The following is an 8,218-nucleotide window of genomic DNA, read 5'->3' as shown; positions in this document are numbered from 1 at the left end:
GAGGTTAAAGTTGTTGGATCTCACATGGTTGACTGGGTAGTTCGAGTCTTAGATCTAGTGGCATGGGAATCACATTGTATGTGTATGTGTGTGTGTGTGTGTGTGTGTGTGTGTGTGTGCATCAAAAATCCTGAGGGGAGACTGGTGGAGAGGAGATTGCTGTGTGGCTATCCCCCCAGGGAGATGATTTCTCACATTTTGTCTCTTACTCTCTCTCTCTCTCTGGAGAGCTCATGTGACCTACAGCAAAATAAATAAATAAATATTAAAAAATCCTCCTCACCTTGAAAGTAATTTTATATTTTCAATTCATGTTTATATAAACAGAATGAATTCTGGGAGAATGCCTAGCTGTATCCATGTTACACAGTGCAAAAGTATATTTTATATTTTATAAGATGAAATTTGCTTTTTTTTAATGCCAAGACTAAATAATCTAACCTTATACTTCTTACTGACCAGATAAGTTAATGTTATTTTCTTTTATATTTTTAGATTTTTGCCATGAAGTATGTGTACTCACTGGAGAGAGAAAGAGAAAGAAAATGAGAAATCATCCCACAGAAGGGATGGCCATGTTGCAATCCCTTCTCCACCTTTCTCCTACTGGGATTTTTGGGCACGCACGCATATATATTGGGTGTGATTTTCAAGCTACCAGGTCTGGTACTCTAACTATGGCAGGCCATATGGGAGTCCAGTGCTTTAACCATCATGCCACTTGCTGGTGCTGCTAAAATTACTTTCATAAAATATTTACAATTAAGAAAAAATGTGAACCTTTGTCCATTAAAATCTAAATTATGATTCTCAAATTCATTTGCTATGAAGGGTAATTATGTAAACTTAAAATTCCAAGATTTTTAAATAAGTTTGCAAATTTGCACTGATATTAATATAATTAAATTACTAAATTCTAAATGCCTAAATAGATTTTAAGTAAGTTTAAACATTAAGCACTGGCTACTAAGCATTGCTCATAAGCATTACATAGAGGTGTACTTGTGCCTATAATTTTATTCATTATATAATTTTTTCATATGTTATGTGTTTAATAACTATGTCTCTAAGATATTTTAATAAATATCATTAACAAAATTCTTCTGTTTCTTTAACCGATGTAACTGGGATGTATATGGCAGTAAATTGTTACTGTTTATGTGCTCATGAGTTTTGCTGGTCTATAAAATTTATATATTAGATACCATGCTCAATTACCAACATCCTGGTAAAATAAAAGATAGCTAATATGGACAGGAGTCAACATGTATGAGTTACACCATATAAGGAGCTGCATAGAAAATATAAGTATGTATGCAGAGTAAATATGTATTTTTTGCAGAAGAAGAAAATGATTTTATTTAAAGACAGGTGTCTTTTGTTACAAATGTAAAAGAATATAGTAGAAATAAATTTGAATTGATGGTGGTAGAGATTTGCAGACAAGAAAAGCATTTGCCTCAGTTTTTAATAATGACAACATGTTCGAAAAAACAATAGATTAGACTAAATTTTAGCGAATTTGCTTAATTTTGATAGGCTTGATGAATACTTAATTATGCAAATCATGATAATAAAAGATTGAAATTTTGTTTTTTTCCTATTAAAATGAAACACTGATCCTAGAATACCCAGTCTACTCATAATAAAAGGTAATAAAAATCATTTGTTTTCCTTTCTATAATCTTTCCAGTTGACAAAGATTTTGTATCTTACCAAAATAACTTTCTAAGCTCTATGCTGACTTTTTTCTTCATTATTAAAAGTAAAAGATATAGGAAAAGTTTCTCATTTCTGAGAGAACTAAGATTCCTTATGATGTTGGTACTTTCATAATTTGTAGTTTTAAATATTATACTGTCTCTCATAATTATAAGTAATAAGCTACAATTTTCCATTGTTTTCAGGACCTTAGTCTATTATCTTATTATTATGAGTAATTTATTTTTAATTGCCAGAAGGTGCATCCTTTTGCCAGAAAGAGAGATGACGGAAGAGAAGAGGGAGAAAATATTCTTCCAATGATGATGTATGGTCATTTCATGCCACTCCTCTTTTTTCCTTTTTTTTTGAGGATTTTTTGTTATAGGGCTTGTGAGCTCGTGGGAAAGACAGAGCGAGACAGAAAGACGGAAAGTGAAACCCCCTCCCCCAGCGGGAGGATGGCCACGCTGCAATCCCTTCTCCTCCACTCTCCTCTTGGGATCTTGGGCATTCATGCACATGTGCCCAGCGTGAGTTTAAGCCACTGGGTCCAGGACTCGAACTGCAGTGAACTACATGGGAGTCCAGCGACACAACCATTACATTAACTGCTGGTCCCGCCATTTCTCCATCTTATTGGGATTTAGGGCGCGCACACACACACATGCTTGGCATGTTTTTTAGCTTCTGGAGCCAGAATTTGAACCACAGTCAGCTACATAGGATCTGGTTCCCATCACCCACTAGGCCATGGGAACAGACCTCTACTGTCTTAGTCATATTTATTACTGTCCTCTGATAGCTCTCATGATTTTTGTCTTTCTAAAATAATTCATAATTTTTTAAAAGGCAACATATATTTTACATTTAAACCATCTTTAAGATCATTAGGTGATCATTCTAGAAAAGCAAATATAGTTCTATATTATAAAAAAAGAGAAATATTTTAACTAATTTTTTTCACTATGATTAGTATTTGTCATTGATCTCAAAAATGTATTGTGTTCGTGATAAGAACAGTATTATTAAAGGAGAAATTCACTCTTTCATAGACTAGTTTTACTCTACTATATTATTATTTTGACTGTTACAAGGGTTGTGTACTTTTGAGGAAGGCCTTGGATGTTTAGTCGTACCCTCCTGCTCGTAAAAATGTTTCTCATTCTTTCTGAAAAAATATTAATAAATCCGTTTTTGAACCAGTCATTTATTGCCCCTAGTTAAAGAATTTTAATTCTCTTCGTTTTTGATATTTTTGGCTAGTGGAATAAATTAGACACAGTTATTCACTGTTATCATTTATAGGTGATTTCTGTTCTCCCATGCTTTCAGAAAGGATCTGCTAAAAGCTACAGGCTAGAAATATGTTCTACTATGAAGAAGGCAAGTCTCAGAGCTTCATAGATAGAACAATGCCAGCTGGTCTTAACCGACTAATAGTACATGCTTCTGTGCTGATAATGCAGACAAATGTCAGGCTGCAGCATGGGACTGAGCTGACAATTTCAGAATGTATTTTTATGCAGAAGTAGAACATGTCATGAAAGCAAATTACAAACAGTATCTAGAAGAACAAAAGTCAAATAAGTAGGAATGAATAAACTGATGAAGAATAGAAAATAATGCTTGTTTGTTTATTTATTAAAATTTGCCAGGGTTGTTTGCACTTGCCAGAGAGAGACAGATGCAGAGAGAAAGGGAGAGAGAGAAAGCACCTCCCAGTTGGGCATGATGATGCTGCAATCCCTTCTTCGTTTCTTCATCCTATGAAGATCTGGGATGCTCAAACACACGTGCCCAGCATGTTTTTCCATTCTCCAAAACCTGGATTTAGATATATCTTTACATTTTATTTGTTTATTTTTACTTTTATTTTCCAGTGAAATTCTTGCTAAAGGGTGCATGCACCTGCCAGAGACACAGAAAGCAAGCAAACACCCCCCGACCTGGGTGGTTGGCCACACTGCAATCCTTTCTCCTCCAGTCTACTCTCGGAATTTTGGGCATGCACGCACATGAACCCAGCATGTTTTAAGCTGCTGGTTCTGACCCTTGAACTGCAGTTGACTATGTGGGAATCCAGTGACAATTGCTATGCCATCTGCTGGTCCCAATTTCTTTTTATTTTATAATTTATTATTTACACTTAATTGTTGTACATTTTTTGGGAGTACAACATGGACTTTCAAAGGATGCATGCAGTGTGCAACAATCAAATCAAGGATAATACCATATTCATCATGTTCAACAAAACCATATTTGAGATAATTATATATAGAATACATGCAATTACATATTCTATTATACATAATATTACATATAGCAATGTCTGTTTATAATTATATATCAATATAATAATATATTATATATATATAATTAGCAATGATTGCTTTTTTTCACTCAATTGTGGTATGCTATTCCATAATATATTTACCTTGTTTACCTGCAATTCTGTGTCTGTTAAAGTATTGTTTTCCTCATCTCCTTGTATCCCCTCAGTCCCCCACATCTTATGCAGTTTCTGGCATCTACAGTTTTCCTCTGTATTTTATGTCTTTAAATCTTTCCATTTCTGCCATCAAGTACAGATATTTGGTATATATTGAGCAAGGACATACAGTGTTTGCCTTTCATAATCTGGCTTATTTCTTTAACATTACATGTTTTAAATTCGACCACTTTGTATTAAAGGATCTCATTGTATTCCATTGTGTATATATGCCAAATGTTTTTATTTCAATTGGGACCAGGATTCTAACTACACAGTCAATCATATGGGATCTGACTCTCATAACTACTAGGCCATGGAGCTGGCCTGGTTATTTGCTTTTTTTTTTTTTTTTTTTTTTTAATACCCAACTCATGATAGAGGGTATATGTGTACATGGGAGACAGAGAGTGTGGGGCACCCTCGATAGAATCTGGTCACCTGCAGTCTCCTTCCCGTAGTCCCACATCTTTTCCTGACCTTGGGCACATGTGCACACTCCACATGTTTCAGGCTGACCAGGCTGAGGATTTAAACCTGCCGTCAGCCATATTTCTTCCAGAACTGCAATTTGATATGTTACAAACTATGTCATGGAGGTTGAACCGATTTAGAATTCTACTAATGCTATTTTGGAAGGTTTTTTTTTTTTTTTTATTCCTTCTTTTATGATTATTTAAGGTAGTCAAAGAGAAACACTTTTACCATTTTTTTAAACTTTTAATGACCATTATAGTTATTACAATAAAACAATAAGCATTGGTATTCTATTTTAAATATTAGACTACAATTTGACAAATGGATTGATCAATCATTATTTTAAATTTTCTAGAATGTCCTATTTCAGAATAATTTTACTTAATCTGGTATGACAAGCACAACATCAAGGAGCAGAACTTGTACTCTTTGTACTGGAATCAATTCCTAGAAAGCCCTCCCAAGTGAGTGGTCTGGTAATAGCTGGATAACTAACAATATCCCAGTCTTACGGTAGTAGGATAACTACTGGTAGTAACTACTAATAGTAATTTACTCTATCTAGTAAGTTACTTGACAGATTTGAGAAGAAGTAATTCAATGACACTTACTGATACTAAGACATAACTTGTTTTAAATGAATTTAAATTAAAAATGAATTTAATTAAATGAATTTAATTAAAAAAACAATTCTAGGTTTCTTTTAAAAAAATCTCTAAATAAAAATTACTTTTTTATATTAGTAGTTATTCAACACTATGTAACTTTTGATTTGTCAACTGTGCTATAAGGTGGGCCAGTTGGCACCTTCTCCTTCATATTTGTTAATAAAATTAGGTCAGACTGCAGTGTGACCGGATATTTTCATAAAAAAAAAAAACTTATTTGAAGTAACAGAGAGTGGTAGAGTGGAACATAATTAAGGGTAAGTATGTATTTTTGCTTTATTGATTATTTGATTAACTAAGGTATTTTACAACTCTGCAAGGATAGTGATTAACTTGTAAAAAATAAATAGATCAATGCAACAGGTTTTTGCCTATGAGCAACATAAATACATTTTCTCGTATAGATATGCAAATAGCTTCTTTTCAAGAGAAATGATCCAAAGACAGAGTGATAGATGTTAGACTCTATTGTGCATTAATCAATCTCATATGTAATAGCACATCCTTATTACAGTTTTCTTCTATTTGGTGAGTTTTCTTCCATTTGGTGATTATACAAGGGGCCTTCAAAAAGTTATGGGAAAGATGTATTACAAAAAACTATACATGGATTCCAAAGTTTTAACACCAAAGTAAACTCCTAATTACATTTTTCCACAAACTTTTTGAAGTACTTTTATATATATTTCTGTATACTCCTATACTCTGAAACAATGTCACATCTTTCTGTCTCTCTTTTTTTTTTTTTTTTTTGCAGTTTAGAAATGTAAAAGAGATTTAACCATTTAACATGAGGCCAAATATTTTTCAAATCTTTAAAGGAAATATTTACATTTAATACATTTATAAAGAAAAATAAACAGCTGAACTAAGAGTCTAAATAAGAATTACATTTCTTCTTTTTTTTAACACGTGAACATCCATATTCATTGCAGCATTATTGACAATTGCTAAGACATGAAATCAACCCAAATGTTCAAGAACAGATGAATGGATTAAAAAAGTGTGGCACATAAACTCTATGGAATACTACTAAGGCATAAAAATAAATGAGATCAGGGATCAGCCAGTGGTATGGTGGTTAAGGCTCTGGATACTCCCATGTGGCTGACTTAGGTTACAGTCCTAGACCTGGTGGCTTGCTTTCTCGCTTTCCCTGTCTTTCTCTCTTTCTCTCGTGTGTGTGTGTGTGTGTGTGTGTGTGTGTATGTGTGTGTGTGTGTGTGTCTGGTCAAATTAAAATAAAATGAATGAGTAAATAAAATTTAAATAGATTAAACTTAAATAGATAATTCTTTTAAAAATTGAGATCCTGACATTTGATAGAAAACATACAAATATGGAAGGTTTAAAGCTGAGTGAAGCAAGCCAGACTGTGAAAATGTCTGCAATCTATGACAGAAATGGAAAGATTAAGAGATATAAAAGCATGGAGAAAAACATTTCTTTATCTCCCTGGTAGATTTGGCGTTGAAGAAGAAAGGTTAACCTAAGGTATCATTAACAGATAGAAAAAGACCAAAACAAGTCTCTAGGGATGGCCTAGAGAAGCAGGTCAAATAAACTCCAGTTTTGGTACAGAGAAATTGTTGAGCTACTTTTGCTATGAAATTCTTAACTGCACACATCTTCTCTACTGTTTAAACTCCTCATTATCGCCTACCTTTTTTTTTTTTTTTCCTCTTGAAATGATCAACCCTATCTCTGTGGTGGAGAAAGTTATTACTCATCCTGGGTCATCACACTACCAACAGTATGTGACTCTAAAACCTTTATCTAAGCTGATCTGTCAGCTCTCTGTATCAGGAATCATGCCAAAGATGGCATATAAAGTAGATCATAAAAGGAGCACCGCAGAAGGAGACACAGAGGGGAAATTTTAAAAAGCCCTGTGAATCCTACTACCTGCCAGAATTGCCCTTTGTTCCCTCTCACATGATATGTGTTCATGGTGGGGCCAGATGTTGATCCTTGACCACAGAGAAACCGAGGTATCAAAAATAGACACCTGGCATTTTTCTCAAGATATAACACTATGTGAGTGTAATCATTCCATGTAAATACATGTAAAAGAATATTTATAACTTCAAAGAAATGAGAAAACTCCTAGTGAGCATCGACCTAATGAAGAATTAGCAGTCTCAGTCACTAAGAATGCAACCTTCAATGAATCCAAGCCTAATGTATAGGTCCAGAAAATATTAATATATATATTTATATGTTAATTTTCCTTTCTCTCCATGATTTGGAGCTGATTGACTAGCCATCGTGGGTCCCAACACTGTGTTCTTCTCTCTGAGATACAACTCTCTGCTTCCAGCCTCCCTGTCTTTATTCAACCTTGTCCCTATTCCACTTCCAGGATGTAATACTCATTGTCTTTTGCTTCTTGCTATCAATGACTAATTGAGGAACTCACATTTGAGCTGTGTATCTTTCTCCCCATCTTTTTGTATGCATTTTTATCCATTCTCCTTAGTCCTACCACAGTTTTATTCATTCTAATTTTTAGATAAACTTTTGGGTTTTTTGGTTTGTTTTATTTTAAATTTTCTTTCCTCCCCCACTGTTCTTGAGACAGGTTATATTTGGCCCAGGCATGCCACACAAAGACAGATGCTAATATAGTCAATCATAGCTACCCAGCCCACACATCCTCTTTAGCATTAGTTTCATTCTAGTAGTAACTCCTTTAGGGTCAGAGACCATGTATTTCATTATTTTTATATGTCACAGACCGCCTAACTTAGAGATTGGCACACACTAGGCAAATACAAGGCATACAATCAATGAATAATTGATTGGTTCTGATGCTCTAATACACATCCATATTTGTTTCCGGGAAGTAGTTTAGTTGTTCAAGGATCAAGTTCTAGAATGA

This window comes from Tupaia chinensis, unplaced genomic scaffold, assembly GCF_000334495.1.
Source record: "Tupaia chinensis unplaced genomic scaffold, TupChi_1.0 Scaffold140574_1, whole genome shotgun sequence".
Classification (NCBI taxonomy): Eukaryota; Metazoa; Chordata; class Mammalia; order Scandentia; family Tupaiidae; genus Tupaia; species Tupaia belangeri.
The sequence above is the reverse complement of the archived record's forward strand: the minus strand, read 5'-3'. Positions refer to the sequence as shown.